Consider the following 16,803-nt stretch of genomic DNA (forward strand, 5'->3'; position numbering starts at 1 on the left):
ACTACTTCTTCATGATACAACTGCCTCATTAGCGCTTCTGCGGAAACTCACCAAAACCACCTTCCACCATCCAACTTCCTTTGGACACTCCCATGTCCCCCAAAAGTACAACTTTTCTTGTGGAAAGCAATTAATGAGGGTTTACCAACCCTCAACATTCTTCATCGAATCCATCTCACCAACTCCAACCTATGCCCTCAATGCAGTTCTAATCCCGAAACATCCAGTCACATTCTGCTACACTGTCAGACAGCTATAGATTCTTGGAACCTCCTATTAAACCACCTCAGAAACCTTCACGTCGCCTCGCAAGGCATACCCATTTCACTACCTCACCAAACAACCATATCCGAACTACTTCAAACAAAAGTGCCTGCACCAATAATCACAACCTTCTGCTTCCTTTTTTGGTCCTTATGGTTAACCAGAAACGGTGTGATTATCGCCAACAGCAACAAAATACGATAAATGTAATGCAAATGGCCATCAAGCTCCAGCAGGAATATTCTTGGGCCCAGACACACCTCCCACCGGTGCTCCCGGGAATGCAGCCATATGCAAACCCTGCACAAAGAAAAGTAACAACTTCAACCATCTTTGTTGGATGACTCAAGCCTCAATCAGATTGGATCAAAATCAACACGGACGGCGCAGCAAGAGGAAGCCCCGGAATAGCGGGAGAAGGTATTATTTGTAGAAATGAGGAAACCAACACTATTCTAGCAATATCACAACCTCTAGGCATCACCACAGCACTTGCAGCGGAGACCTGGGCCATGCACATAGTCTCTAAAACGGCGACGGAACGAGGATGGAAAAAAGTCCAATTTGAAACGGATTCAGAAAATTTAATGAGATTTATAACCTCAGATACAGACCCCCCTTGGTATATATCTGACCTGGTTGCAGAGATCAAACAAAGGCTCGCCCAAATTCAGCAATATATCGTTAGCCACGTCTACAGAGAAGCAAATCAAGCGGCAGATGGTTTAGCAAACCGAACAGCGGATGATTGTTTCATAGGGAGACTCATGACAACAGTATGGGATCATACAATTCCGCGATCTATCAATTTTATTGTAATAGCAGACTCTATGGGTATTACGTAGCCCCTGTAATTTCAGTCTAATTTAATAAATTTCATTCTTCAAAAAAAAAAAACCTAATATTTTCGTTCTCATCTCAGAGTTTTTCTTCCGGAAAAAAAACGAATCAAACCCAATTTTTCTCTTAGAATCGAAACCCAGAGATCTTTTTAGCTTTAATAACCAAATCAAAATATTTCATTCAGTAATCAAAACCCAGAAAACTCGATCTGTTCTGTAATATCTTAAAAAACTCCTAAACCTAGAAAATCAATTTTGTTCCTAAAAACCAAAATCAATTCATCTAATAGCTGATGGCTTTGTTGATTATCATCAGGTATAAACTATTATCTACTACAAGTGTTGTTTAATTTTGATTTTGTTGGTTATCTTTTGATCTATTGTTTGACCTAACTCTGTGAAGTTGGAGTCTTACTGCATGTATATGTTTTGGTGTTCTTTTTTTACATTATGTAATTTTAAAGCATGGGGTGTATTTAGATTTCAGTTGAATGTATTTTTGTAGTTGTTTGGTGTTTTGGAGTTAGGGGTTTTACTTTGGAGTCTTTCTGTATAGATTTTTTTTTTTGTATTATATAAAATTTTAAGGCCTGGGTGTGTTTTGCTTTCAATTTGATGGTTTGTTGAAGTAAAAGTGAACGAATTTGCTCTCAGTGTTAAGTTTTGAAGCAAACGGTCAGGTTCTAGTCTGACTAAGGTTGCTCCTACTTTGAATCAGTAGAAATTTGTAGGATTTAGGTGTTGAATCAGTAGAAGTTGTCCGAGGGTCCATAGTTTTTAGCAGGGGTGGAAGCACAGGTTGACTAAACCAGGCTGTAGCCCCCCTTTTTCTTATAAAACCTCACCAGGTTATGAATTTGCCTTTGTCCGATTTTGTTTTATCAGTTTAGTCCACCAAGGAGAGCAGTTTAGTCCATCATTTACATGTCTGTGGTTTATTTCTTGTTATCAGATAAAGAAGAATAAGAATAGAGAAAAATAAGGTAGGGAGTCAGTGAGGGTTAGTACATATTATGCAGTAGTCGAGTTGCAGGGTAAATGTTTGTTGAAATGCTTCAAAGTAATTGTGTTATGTATTTGCTATTTCACCTGTAAATTAAATGTAGGCATAATCCTTTGTATGTAGGAGTTCATAGGAATCATTAGATTTATTTTGAATTCAACTGGAAGTTTGATGAACTGCATCCAAGAAATTGAATTATCAATGTATAGAATGTATGTTTTCTTAGTTAGAGATGATTTTCAGATAATGGGCAGCTAGACAACTTGAATCTTAATCCCCCGTAAATGCTTTGATTTGTTCAGTTCCTATGGCCATTCATATGAGTCACAATATTTGCTGAAATGGTAACAGCTACCGGGATGTTTCTTTAGAATATGCTTATGAATATGCTATCCCAAGGCAGCAACATCATGTGGATTTTGCAAGAATATGGGAGGCTTGTGTACCACTGAAGAGGGTCTGGTGGTGTCTCAACCAATAAGATTCAATGGCTCTTGCACACCACTACAGCAAGCCACTATCAAAAATATTCGTCGGGGAAATGGATAATCAGGTTAAAGGGTTTATGTGCAACTGACTTTCGAGAACTTGTTTTTCTTAAATTTTTTGGTTTTCTCACATATAGGGGGAGGTAACGTTTATGCAGATTTCTTAGCTAAAGAATGGAGCTAATAGTTCAGCGCCTCCCTGATAGGATCCCCCAACTGCGATACATGCTGCAATATGGGGAGACACTTATCACTTTCGTTAGCATTTCATGGTCGACAATGACACTTGCATTACTGGTAACGAAAATGTTATTCTTTTTAGGTATGACAAGAGGAAGGGTGATCTAATTTTAAAGCATGAGTAAGGAGTACCCATATATTTACAAAAAGTCGGGAAACAAATGATATCGTGCTGGATGGCAACTGGCCCTGTAGTTCGCGAAGAAAGATGCTTCTTGCAACAACTTGGTATGTGTCCTTCCCTTTGTACAGTTTTGATACTGTCTCATATTTTAGTGCTTCCAGTAGTTTTGATCTGAATAGGATGTCTTAATACATGCTATTCACATCTGTTAGAACACTCCACTTCTTCTCAATGCAACGACAATTTGGATTCATATCATAGACGACTCTTACAATCCTGCAAGCTCGATGAATTAATGTTCACGTTTCTATCCCACAATCACTTGACGAAGTGGTGATGGAGTTTCAAAAGTGATTGTAGTAGTGGTAAAAAGGTTCTTTTCAGACTTGTGAAGAAAACAATTTTTTTTTAGATTTAATTTAAAAAGGAAAATAAATAAAATAATTCAAGTTTAGAGAAAATTACCAAGACTAGGATTCCACCATTGACCAAATAAATAGTAAACTCTAAATAGTTTTTATGCAATTCTATCTTTAAAATCAATTCTAATATTTGCCTCAAATATGTTTTTGAAGTAATAATAATTGTAATCAAAAAGTATAAAACATCAAAAGTTATTAAAACCCAACATGCTTCATCAAGTTAATTAACAATTATTCAATAAAAACTAATAATTCAAATTCAATTCATGCAAATAATTAAATAATAATATTGCAAATAAATAGAAAAATTAGAATTATACCAATAAATTTTGTGTCAATGGCTTCCTCCGTCGTCTCGGCTAATGGGTTTATCTCCTCATCCCAAAAACACACTCACAAGATAAATTCATGGCTAAAATAGGTGTTTTTATTGATGAATATAAGATGAAACAGGAATTTGCAACGTTGTAATGGTGTTACAGCGCCGCTGTTACAAAGGGGAAAGGGCTGAAAATCAACGATACAACTCAAGTGATGTAAAACGACACTGGGTTCCATTTTTAAGACTGTTGAAGAACGACTGTCTTAGCTAGTCTGTTCTTCGTCTTCTTCTTCTTCCTCGAGCAGCAGCAGCACTGTAACTCTCTGTAACTCGATTTTCCCTTCTCTGCAGACCTCTAAACTCTCTCATAAGGTTTTCTAAACCTTCTATGATGAAAACACAGCTATTTATAGCTATCCAACTCCCTAGAAACTCGATCAAATCCGAGAATAATCTCATTATTCTTCTCGGGCAGTTTGGAGAAAAATCACTTTCCTGTTGATTCACATGGTTCTGTTGGCTATTCTCTCGTATCCAAACTATTCTCTGACTTGGAATGAACTGAATTGGTATATATCCACGCAAGAATATCCCATAAATCTCTCTGACCAATCCCAAACCCTAAACAAAGAAACCGTATCCTGTTGGGACTTTGATCAATTATTCCGACTTATCCAGCCCAATTGGATGGGTCTAGACGATTGCATTAGGCCTGTTATGTCTTCTAGAGTCCATAGGTACCAAATACACCCGTTTAATCTCCTCAGAACTCGCTAGGAATTCAACTCCAAAACTGTTGTCGCTGCAGCCAATTCTTCCCGCCAATTTCTGTTTTGAATTTTGAAGATGACCTCCCCCTATCCAGTTCCGGTCTCCCTTTAGCAGATGCCTGAAAATGGGTCACCCTTATTAATTAGGTTACCCCTTATCCAAAGTGAGAGTCCGTATAGTAATTTTCTCTCACGAGCGCAAAAACCACTTTTTTAGCCAATTTCGCCGCAAAAGCTTATTTCTCCAAAAATACCTACAGGGACATAAAAAGCCATAATAAATATAAAATCGAGCACATATAATATATACAATTGAGATTATATAAGACATAAAAGTGTGCCTATCAAATACCCCCAAACTTATTATTTGCTAGTCCTCGAGCAAATCAAATAGAAAATAAAATCTTAACTCACTATCGCAGGCATCGTCGGTTGCATTTAGCGTATGCAATAAACCTTTAAACCCCTAGGTGTCCCTAGTGGCCGAGTTATAGTCTCGGGAGGGCTTACTAGAAATATACCCACAAAACCTTTATACTCCAAACCCTAGCTATCTAGCAGAACCTTGGAAAGCACTAAAGAATCTCATTGGTTGGCATACTTATTGACTACAGGAGGAAGTACCCTGATGCGAAATTCCAATTGATGTACACGAGTTTGCACTCAAGCATACTAAAATTCATATAAAGTGACAGAGCTCTACTCAGATAGTCGCACTATGGACATCAATATCCGGAGTCAAAACTAATCACATGGATAGATTAAAAGATGGATATAAAAAAACGTAGATGGTTTTGATGTTTACTAAGTGAACGGCGTTTCCCATATCTGTCTGAAGGCCTCCGCCAAAATGAACCTATCCTAATGGATTGAGGTACTAGTCTGACTAATATCAACACACTGGCATATACAAGGGAACAGTGGTCGATAACCTAACTCTAGGTCAACACAACTGGCATATACAAGGGTACCAGTGGTCGACTTTATTGAATTTATTCCTTTTGGTCAAATGGTCTGGTCTCAATTTTTTTTTTATTTTTTTTTTCAACTCTTTTTTTTTCAACTTTTTTTTTTGTTTTTTCAACTTCTCTTTTTTTTTCATGGTATCTCAATCACTCTAATTCACCCTAGTATTGGTAACAACTTGAATCGTGAGCTCCACCAAATCACTTAGAAACATATTTAAAAAGAAAAATAAAAACAGAAGTGAAAAGGACTCAACGAGATATGGTGAAACTATCATGTTATTTCTAACACCTGAGCTCTGTGCTTTTATGAATAGACTCTTCTAGATGTTGCCATCTAATCAGATTGGTTCCTCAACTCCTACGATCAAAATGCTTCCATCCACTTAGATTAGTTAGTGCAATCCTCAATAGGCATAAATTTCTAAGTTCTGGAGTTTATTTATTCATATTGCAACTTGAAAGTTTCTCCCATACCCCCAACTTAAATCTAACATTGTCCTCAATGTTTCGCATGAAAGAATAGTACCAAAAATATAAGTAACATGAGGAAATAGTAAAGAGAGAGTTCGGAAAGATAGTACCTGAGTGAAGTGAAACCAAAAATTGAATACAAAAATTATACAACATACAAATCGCCTCGATGGTCAATCAAGGGTAAACAGGGTCCTCCAGAGGGACCTCCTCAACATCATCTGTAGGAAAAGGCTCTAAAAAGGGCTTCAATCTCTGACAGTTAACCTTTGAAGAACTAGTACCATCTAATGTCTCAATCTCAATAGCGCCATGAGGAAAAACAGTACGGACCACAAAAGGACCGGTCCACCGAGATCGCAGTTTCCCGGGGAATAGATGCAAACGAGTGTCATACAGAAGAACTTTTTGACTTGGAGAAAATGGCTTCCGTAATATGTTTCTATCATGCACAAGTTTCATTTTGTTCTTATACTCCTTCGCACTATCGTAAGCATCTATACGAATCTCGTCCAACTCATTGAGCTGGAGTTTCCTATGGGCTCCTGTCTCGTCAAGTGAAAAATTTAGCTGCTTAACATCCCAATAAGCTCTATGTTCTAACTCAACAGGTAAGTGACATGCCTTGCCATAAACAACCGATAAGGCGACATTCCAATGGGGGTCTTAAACGCAGTACGGTAAGCCCATAAGGCATCAGTAAGCCTAGACGACCAGTCTTTCCGATTAGGATTAACTGTTTTCTCTAATATACGTTTTATCTCCCTATTGGAAACCTCTACCTGACCACTAGTCTGTGGATGATACGGGGTAGCTATCTTATGTGTAATACCATATTTCTTCATCAGAATCCTAAAAGTCCCATTACAAAAGTGCGACCCTCCATCACTAATTATAGCTCGCGGTGTACCAAAACGTGTAAGTATATTATTTTTCAAGAACTCAATCACAACCCTATGGTCATTGGTTTTACACGCAACCGCCTCAATCCACTTAGAGACATAGTCTACGGCGACAAGAATGTATAGGTTACCAAAAGAATTAGGAAACGGACCCATAAAGTCAATACCCACACATCAAAGACCTCAACAATTAAAATAGGGTTCAAGGGCATCATGTTCCTACGGGAAATGGTTCCTAATTTCTGGCATCGTTCACAAGTAACGCAGTAACTGTGGGAGTCTTTAAACAATGAAGGCCAATAGAATCCACACTGCAATATCTTAGCAGCAGTTTTCTTAGCACTAAAGTGACCCCCACAAGCATGATCATGACAAAAGAAAATAATACTGGACTGGTCACTCTCAGGTATACATCTCCTAATAATATGGTCTGGAGAATACTTAAACAAATAAGGATCATCCCAAAAGAAGTGCTTAACCTCAGCTAAAAATCTAGAACGATCTTGTTTACCCCAATGTTGGGGCATTCGACCAGTAACAAGATAGTTCACTATATTCGCATACCAAGGTAATTGGGTAACAAAGAACAATTGTTCATCAGGAAAGCTATCCCTTATAGGAAGGGAATCATCTGGGGAACTAACAACTAGCCTAGACAAGTGATCTGCTACAACATTTTCGGCACCCTTTTTGTCTCTAATGTCTGGAGAAAACTCTTGCAACAACAGAATCCACCTAATCAATCTAGGTTTAGTATCCTTCTTAGACAAAAGATATTTTAAAGCAGCATGATCAGTATATATGATGATCTTAGAACCTAAGAGATAGGGTCTAAACTTGTCTAAGGCAAACACAATGGCTAATAGTTCCTTCTCGGTAGTGGTATAGTTCAACTGGGCATCATTCAGAGTTTTGCTAGCATAGTAAATCACATGAAGTAACTTATTTTCTCGCTGACCTAGCACAACACCAATAGCATAATCTGAAGCATCACACATGATCTCAAAGGGTAGGTTCCAGTTGGGTGCCTGGACTATGGGGGCGGTAGTGAGTAATGACTTAAGCTTCTCAAAAGCCTCTAAACAAGCATCATCAAAGACAAACTTAACATCTTTTGCAAGCAAATTGCAAAGAGGTCTAGACATCAAGCTAAAATCCTTAATGAAACGACGATAAAAACCAGCATGCCCTAAGAATGACCTAATATCTCTTACGGTTTTTGGGACCGGTAAAGTTTTAATAAGGTCAACTTTGGCTCTATCCACCTCTATACCCTTTGAAGATACAATATGCCCTAAACAATTCCTGAACGAACCATAAAGTGACATTTCTCCCAATTAAGCACTAAATTTTTCCTTACACCTAGTCAAAACTAATGACAAATGATGCAAGCACTCATCGAAAGACGAACCAAACACTGAAAAATCATCCATAAAGACCTCTAAGAACCGTTCTACCATGTCAGAAAATATGCTCATCATGCAACGCTGAAAAGTCGCAGGGGCATTACATAGCCCGAAAGGCATGCGTCTATACGCAAAGGTACCAAAGGGACAGGTAAAAGTGGTTTTCTCCTGGTCTTCTGGGGCAATAACGATCTGATTATATCCAGAGTAGCCATCTAAAAAGCAGTAGTGACTATGTCCAGCTAATCTCTCTAGCATCTGGTCGATGAAGGGAAGGGGAAAGTGGTCCTTCCTAGTGACCTTGTTCAATTTCCTATAGTCAATACAAACACGCCAACCCGTGGTCACTCGGGTCGGGATTAACTCATTGTTATCATTCTGGACTACAGTAATACCAGATTTCTTGGGAACAACCTGAACGGGGCTGACCCACTTACTGTCTGAAATAGGGTAGATAATGCTTGCATCCAATAGCTTAAGAACCTCAGTTTTTCATATTGGGGTTTAGTCGACGTTGCATCTCCCTAGAAGGTTTGGTGTCTTCCTCTAAATAGATCTGATGCATACAAACAGTAGGACTTATACCCTTAATGTATGTTATGGTCCACACTAAAGCTTCCTTGTTGTTTTGAAGGACGGTTACTAGCCTACTTTCCTGATCTCTATCCAAGTCGGAAGAAACAATCACAGGTAAAGTCTCAGACGGGCCTAAAAACACATACTTCAGGGTATCTGGCAATGGTTTTAGGTCCAACTTAGGAGGCTCTTCTAAAGAAGGAACTAGGGTAGACTTAGAAACTGGTAGTGGTTCGAACTTAGGTTTCCATCCATTACTAGTATCTAACAAAGGGGTTGAATCTAACAAAGCATTCACCTCATTAATCACATTATCATCATCAAAATCAATCCCAAAGTGAGCTAGGCATTTTTCTAATGGATCTTCTAACAAAGTGTTTGGTAATGACTCCTCGACTAATGTTCCTATCATGTTCACCTCTTCTATATTCGAGTCATCTAGTTCAGAGGGTAGCTTACTAATATTAAAAATGTTCAGCTCAATAGTCATATTACCAAAAGACAAATTCATAATACCATTTCGACAGTTAATGATCGCATTGGATGTAGCTAAAAACGGGCGACCTAAAATCACTGGTATTTGGTTCTCTGGGTCAGGGACAGGTTGGGTATCTAGGATAACAAAATCCACTGGATAAATAAACTTGTCAACCTCTATGAGAACATCCTCGATCACACCACGAGGAATTTTAACGGACCTATCAGCTAACTGAAGTGTCATCTGGGTAGGTTTCATCTCACCAAGTCCTAGCTTAAGGTACACATGATATGGAAGTAAATTCACACTGGCTCCTAAGTCAAGCAAAGCTTTCTCAACACGGTACTTACCTATTGTACAAGCAATGGTAGGGGACCCTGGGTCTTTATACTTAGGAGTAGTGGTATTCTGAATAATAGAACTCACATGACTAGCTATGAAGGCTTTCTTCTGGACACTGAGCTTACGCTTTCGCGTACACAAGTCCTTAAGGAACTTGGCATAAGAGGGAATCTGCCTAATTGCATCTAATAATGGAAGGTTGATATTAACCTGCTTAAAAACCTCCAATATATCATTAAAGTTGGACTCCCTCTTAGTCGGAACTAGCAGCTGGGAAACGGGGCTCTGGGAACAAAGCCGGGCTCACAGGACCCTCATTGGTCTCTTTGGAGACTCTATCAGTCTCCTCATTTTCTGGCTCAGCAGGGTGAACTACAGCATGTTCACTATCAGGCATGGCAACCTTGTTGTCAACTTCTTTCCACTCCTAAGGGTTGTGACAGCATTCACATGATTGTACGATTTCTCTCCTTTGGGGTTAGGATCAGTGACTAGGGAACCTTCCATTTCTCTCTCACTTAAAACTTAGCTATTTGTCCTACTTGAAGTTCTAATTTGGCAAGACTCTGGGAATTATTCTTCAACTCTTGCCTAGTTTCTTGTTGAAAGCTAATGGTTTTTTGATAGCATGTCATGGTTATTTGCTAACATAGTGAGAGTTCTCTAAGGTAGAGATTTTTTCTCAGAAGTGTTCTGAAACTGGGTTTGACCTGAAGAGTTCTTAAAAAAAACCTGGGGGAGGCTGAGAATTGCTAGACCTTGACTCTGGCCCTTAGACCAAGAGAAATTAGGATGGTTTCTCCAACCAGGGTTGTAGGTTTCTGAGTGGGTCAAACTTCTGACGGTTCTCAAACCTAGCATTGTTATAGACAGCATGGGCTTGCTCTTCACTAACCTGACCTTCCCAAAATGAATTATCGGGCTCTATTCCACAACTAGAGACTTGAGAGGCTCTATTAGGTTCAACAAGGGACCTATTTTTAGACTGACCCATTTCCAAAGCTTCTAACCTTCTAGATAAAGCAGCAAACTTAGCATCTGACCAAAACTGTATCTACCACATTGGTGCTACTTCTATTGACCAAGAGTCTTTTAGGGGGTTCAACACAAGATTCCCACTGTTGGGATTTTTCAGCGATAGCTCCTAAGAAGGTAAAAGCATCATCAGCATTTTTACTAGTGAACTCACCAGCGCACATAGACTCAACCATGGCTTTGGTCGAATAGTCTAAACCATCATAAATAATCTGTACAAGTTTCATATTATCAAATCCATGGTGAGGACACTGAGATAGGAGATCATTGAATCGCTCTAAAAACCTATAAAGAGACTCTCCCTCTTGTTGCACACTAGCACTAATTTTCTGCCTAACAGCTGCAGTTTTATGCTTAGGGTAGAATTTCATATAGAAGCAGCGATAAGTTCCTGCCATGTTTCTATGGATTCAGACGGTAGGTTGTTCAGCCAGGTCTTGGCTTTATCTCTCAAAAAAGGGAAACATCTTAAGTTTCAAGACTTCATCGGTAAGGTCTTTATCTAATTGTCCCACAATTTCCTCAAAGTCCCTAATATGAAAATAAGGGTTCTCATCATCTTTCCTAAGAATATAGGGATCATCTGAAGAATACTAGGTTTTATCTCGAAATTAGCCGTAGTGGCTGGCAATTTAATGCAGAAGCTCGGTTGGTCCTAGTTGGGAACATGTAATCTTTCAAAGTTGCCATGCTGGCACAACAGAAGTACTAGGGGTACTTTCCTCACGAAGAGATATTCTCAAAACTGAAGTTTCCAAAAACAGGGCTCTCCAAAGAAGAGTCTTCGAGCTCCCTGCTTAAATCAGAAGAACTACTAGGTTTTTCGCTAATCAATCGACCTAGAGTATCTCTTTTCCAACTATTAAAAAATCGGGCATACACTAAAAAATTCAAAAAGAATAAAAATCCTAACAGGAAGGTTCTAGCAACACACAGCAGGCTGACTCGACTTTACCAAGCAAACCTAAAGATTTCTAGCAAACAAAAGCATGATGGCTCCACTTAGATTGTTTCTAGACCAGCTTCTAATCCTTCGAAAGGGAATTCGTTACATTTGAGCAAACCCCTCTGGAATCAATCCGAGTTAAGTGAGTTGAATGAGGCGAGGGAAGCTCAGTGGAGCTTTGATACCCAACCTCACCGATCCAAGGCGGCAGTCACTCCCAGAAACCGTCAAGAACTTCGAGTGCTTAAAAGAGTAACCAATATTTCGAATTTGTCCTTAAGCTCGATACCCTATAGGTCTCTTTCTATCCAATTTTAGGCTTAGGTTCGCGTTAGGTTTCGTTTTCCTAAGGCGGGCAAGAAGGGAGCGGTGATGAAATCCGAACCCTTATCTTGTTTGGCCAGGCCTTGCCCTTTACTAGGAATATAAAAACAGTCTTCGTCCTCAACAATTATCACCTTAAGGAATACAGTAACCCGCTTGCAGGAGATTCGCGAGTGTTTCGATTGGACTTACCTCCCGTACCAGACGGGGATGAACCGTTGAAGTCGACTCGGGCCACGACTCCTATGTCATGTGCGAACCCGAGGGGCCGAGACGATATCGTAATCGTCGTCCTTCCCTGCAAACAGTTTGTATTTAAATACCCTTCCGTAGGGTATAAAAATAAAAATAAAAATGTCCAAAGTTAAAGTCCACAGTCAAAAAAAAAAAGTGCAAAAACAAAAAGTAAATTACAAAATATTTCCTAATACAATTCTAAAAAATAATAATAATAAAACTAAATCCTAAAAAAATTCTTCTTTTTGTCTTCTCTTTACGCTTTAAGCTTTTCTTTTTTCTCCAAGTCCTTAGTGTTCACTTCAAACCTGTAAATCAAAGACAAAAAGAAACGTAAAAAGGAACAAATAAAAATAAACAAAAAAATAATAATAATAAATCTAAAAAAAATGCTACCTAAACACAAATCCGCGTCGGCGGCGCCAAAAATTTGATGGAGTTTCAAAAGTGATTGTAGTAGTGGTAAAAAGGCTCTTTTCAGACTTGTGAAGAAAACAATTTTTTTTTAGATTTAATTTAAAAAGGAAAATAAATACAATAATTCAAGTTTAGAGAAAATTTCCAAGACTAGGATTCCACCATTGACCAAATAAATAGTAAACTCTAAATAGTTTTTATGCAATTCTATCTTTAAAATTAATTCTAATATTTGCCTCAAATATGTTTTTGAAGTAATAATTGTAATCAAAAAGCATAAAACATCAAAAGTTATTAAAACCCAGCATGCTTCGTCAAGTTAATTAACAATTATTCAATAAAAACTAATAATTCAAATTCAATTCATGCAAATAATTAAATAATAATATTGCAAATAAATAGAAAAATTAGAATTATACCAATAAATTTTGTGTCAATGGCTTCCTCCGTCGTCTCGGCTAATGGGTTTAGCTCCTCATCCCAAAAACACACTCACAAGATAAATTCATGGCTAAAATAGGTGTTTTTATTGATGAATATAAGATGAAACAGGAATTTGCAACGCTGTAATGGTGTTACAGCGCCGCTGTTACAAAGGGGAAAGGGCTGAAAATCAACGATACAACTCAAGTGCTGTAAAACAACGACACTGGGTTCCACTTTTAAGACTGTTGAAGAAAGACTGTCTTAGCTAGTCTGTTCTTCGCCTTCTTCTTCCTCCTCGAGCAGCAGCAACACTGTAACTCTCTGTAACTCGATTCTCCCTTCTCTGCAGATCTCTAAACTCTCTCCTAAGGTTTTCTAAACCTTCTATGATGAAAACACAGCTATTTATAGCTATCCAACTCCCTAGAAACTCGATCAAATCCGAGAATAATCTCATTATTCTTCTCGGGCAGTTTGGAGAAAAATCACTTTCCTGTTAATTCACGTGGTTCTGATGGCTATTCTCTCGTATCCAAACTATTCTCTGACTTGGAATGAACTGAATTGGTATATATCCACGCAAAAATATCCCATAAATCTCTCTGACCAATCCCAAACCCTAAACAAAGAAACTGTATCATGTTGGGACTTTGATCAATTATTCCGACTTATCCAGCCCAATTGGATGGGTCTAGACGATTGCATTAGGCATGTTATGTCTTCTAGAGTCCATAGGTACCAAATACACCCGTTTAATCTCCTCAGAACTCGCTAGGAATTCAACTCCAAAACTGTTGTCGCTGCAGCCAATTTCTGTTTTGAATTTTGAAGATGACCTCCCCGTATCCAGTTCCGGTCTCCCTTTAGCAGATGCCTGAAAATGGGTCACCCCTTAGTAATTAGGTTACCCCTTATCCAAAGTGAGAGTCCGTATAGTAATTTTCTCCCACGAGGGCAAAAACAACTTTTTACCCAATTTCGCCGCAAAAGTTTATTTTTCCAAAAATACCTACAGGGACATAAAAAGCCATAATAAATATAAAATCGAGCACTAATAATATATACAATTGAGATTATATAAGACACAAAAATGTACCTATCAAGTGGCTATAAAATAAGAGTTGTTCCACTTGTTTAGGAAGTGGTAGTCGTGTGAAGTGGGAATTCCCACTAAATCAATGTCTTTGTTGCCGAGAGTGAACTTGAATAATTGAATTTTCTTTTCATATTTATACTAATAATTATATATGATTTGGTATGAACTCATTTCTTCGGTTTCGTGAAAGCTTTTCAGTCCTTAACACTGATGGTCTCTCTCGGTGATTGGTTTTATAGGGTCAGTACTATTTTTGTTCAAACAACTACCTCCTCAAGTTTATCTGTTGCGACCATTATATACTTTGGTTTTTATTGATTTCATACCAACCAAAATATGTAGAAATGTATTTTTTTGGTTTGATCTTACGATGATTTCTTAATTTAACTCTTTTACTCATGATTTATCTACTTGAGTTCGAGTTTTGCTTAACTTCATTGGTTCCCTGTCTTAATAGCTGGTTGATTTTATTTCAAAAAGAAAGTAAAGGATCTATCTTGTGACAAAAGAAAGGAAATGAAGTTCTATTTTGGTTTACTGGACCACTTTCTAAATGGTTTATGTAGCCAGTTATACAACATGCTTTACATTATGGTCGGTATTTCATTTTTTGTGATAAAAATTTTAACATCTCTATTGTGTGTTTGGTGGCTTATTCATACAAATTCTAAAATTCTTCTTAGAATGGAATTGACAGTTTTAACTTCATAGTGATGTCGTTCTATTTCATTTGCTTGTATCTTTGATTTCCCACACAAGCTTTAGCAAAAATGAAGAAATGGGCAGTAAAACATTTCCTTGATTTACTCTTACCAACATGAATGTGGCTGCAATATTGTTTTTTTGAAAACTCTCTTGGCATCTTGGACTAACTTGCCTTGTTTGAGAGAGACTTGTCTCAAGTATACCCAAAAATTCAACTTCTTTAGTTTGATTTACATTTTGATTGCTTTACTGTCGATATATTATTTTCGTAACCCCTATTGGGCATGCGCTCATCCCGTTTTGTTTTGTTTTCTTCCCCCACAGAGTACGAAACGAAGTTCTTGCGGTAAACCAGCAGAGCTTACAGCAAGCTTGGAAGCTTTAAAAGTTAGTATAATTCTTAAGCTTATGATATTGTATATCACGGGTACGTGGGTAGTTTAGTTTGCGTGCCTTGATCTCATGTCATTTTTGTACATTTTGTTGTTATCATTGTGACCTTGTACATGATCTTTATATAGTTGGAACTAAAAGCTTGTCGGTTTCGCATTTGATGGGTCTGGCCTTGGGTGTTTGCAACTGTGCTTTTGAATCCCCTTTGTTGTCAGACAGCTATGTATTTCACAGACGGCTTATATATGTTATCATGCTCGGAGATTTCTTCATGTACGTTAACTCTTAAATTATGACTTCAACATTTTCTGTGTGTAGTTGCCTGATTTCCCCACTACTGTTAATATTAGGTAGGAGATGTCAACTAACCTTGCCTAAATGTACAATATACATCTTACATTTTTTTTTTTTGGATTTTTTCTAAACTTAACTTATAATTAGATGCTTGAAATGTTTAGGTGTGCCTAATAACTGGTTTTAACTTGAGCATTTTCGATTAGAAATTATTTGGGTGGTGTAGACTCTTAACATATGTCCTATGCATTGGAAGTTAGCCACCATGCCAAAGTTGAGTTAATGGGTACCAATGATCATGTCCAAGGGGTCTGTTAGGCAAGACTGACAGATCCTAGTAGTAGTCAGAAATTTATGTATGCAGGTGATGTCTACATCAATAGGGGTTTGGTTCATAGCACACATTGGGTCAATGGTCAACCCTTACTTTTTAGTATACCCATTACCTTATCTTGGGGATAATTTGAAAAAAGAAGTAAACTGCTGAAGTGCGATCTTGAGTAAGTTTGAACTTGTATTGTGTATCTTTAACTCGTATCAGTTTTGAGTATTTTATATATGTTGACCATATGTGTTCTCTTATTTCCAGGTTCCACTGCGGTAGAAGTTTGGGCTGGCTAAATCCTGCAACAGATTGAATCCCAACAAGTTCAGAAAATTGGTATGTTAAATCAGTCATAAATCAGCTCTGCAACTCCAAGATTATCTTCAAGTCTACGATATATTAGTCGTCTCCTTTAATTGTACAAGTTCAATAAAGCATTTGCTATGTCTATTTCTGATTTCTTATAGAGAGTATGAGTTATGTGTATGTAATCTATGTTGGAAGAGAGAATAATATTGGTTTGCCATGTGTTCATATGAAAAAATGGGTATTCTAATTGATCTGCAATTGTATATGGAGGTGCAGAATACATATTCAGGTGCAGAAACCTGCCGGAATTATGGTCTGATTTTTTTTTCACCTGTAAATAGTTTTCCAACATAATTAGTGTAATACGTGGCCTAAATTAATGTAGACGTTGCACAAATTTAAGAATCCGTTGCTCAAATTGCAAAATAAAACATTGTTACACTGGTTGAGCAACATTTATATACGTTGCAGAAATTCTTTGTGCAACAGATTTTGGCGTTGCACACATATTTGTTACGCCATATTACAAACAGATATAGACGTTGGTTAAATTCATTGCAACGCATATATCCGTCCCAAATCGGCTGTTTTTTGGTGTAGTGCTAATTAGGTGAAATCTCTTACGGCCGCTCGTTTTAAAGACTTCTTTGGGATTAAGAAGCTCTACAAGTACCGTTG

At 37.8% G+C, this 16,803-nt stretch overlaps 1 long non-coding RNA gene across 2 annotated transcripts; it reads left to right on the forward strand.

The window, feature by feature from the left end:
* Positions 1-1,318: 1,318 nt before the first annotated feature.
* On the forward strand, positions 1,319-16,530 carry LOC113337329. 2 transcript variants are annotated; one of them, XR_003354186.1, is made up of 5 exons: positions 1,319-1,422; positions 2,412-2,662; positions 2,756-3,065; positions 15,129-15,191; positions 16,081-16,530. It is a non-coding gene; the product is annotated as an uncharacterized LOC113337329 (long non-coding RNA). The 2 variants fall into 2 exon arrangements; XR_003354185.1 differs by having other exon boundaries at positions 2,412-3,065.
* Positions 16,531-16,803: the final 273 nt, after the last annotated feature.

The sequence above is a fragment of the Papaver somniferum genome, unplaced genomic scaffold (genome assembly GCF_003573695.1).
Source record: "Papaver somniferum cultivar HN1 unplaced genomic scaffold, ASM357369v1 unplaced-scaffold_16, whole genome shotgun sequence".
NCBI lineage: Eukaryota > Viridiplantae > Streptophyta > Magnoliopsida > Ranunculales > Papaveraceae > Papaver > Papaver somniferum.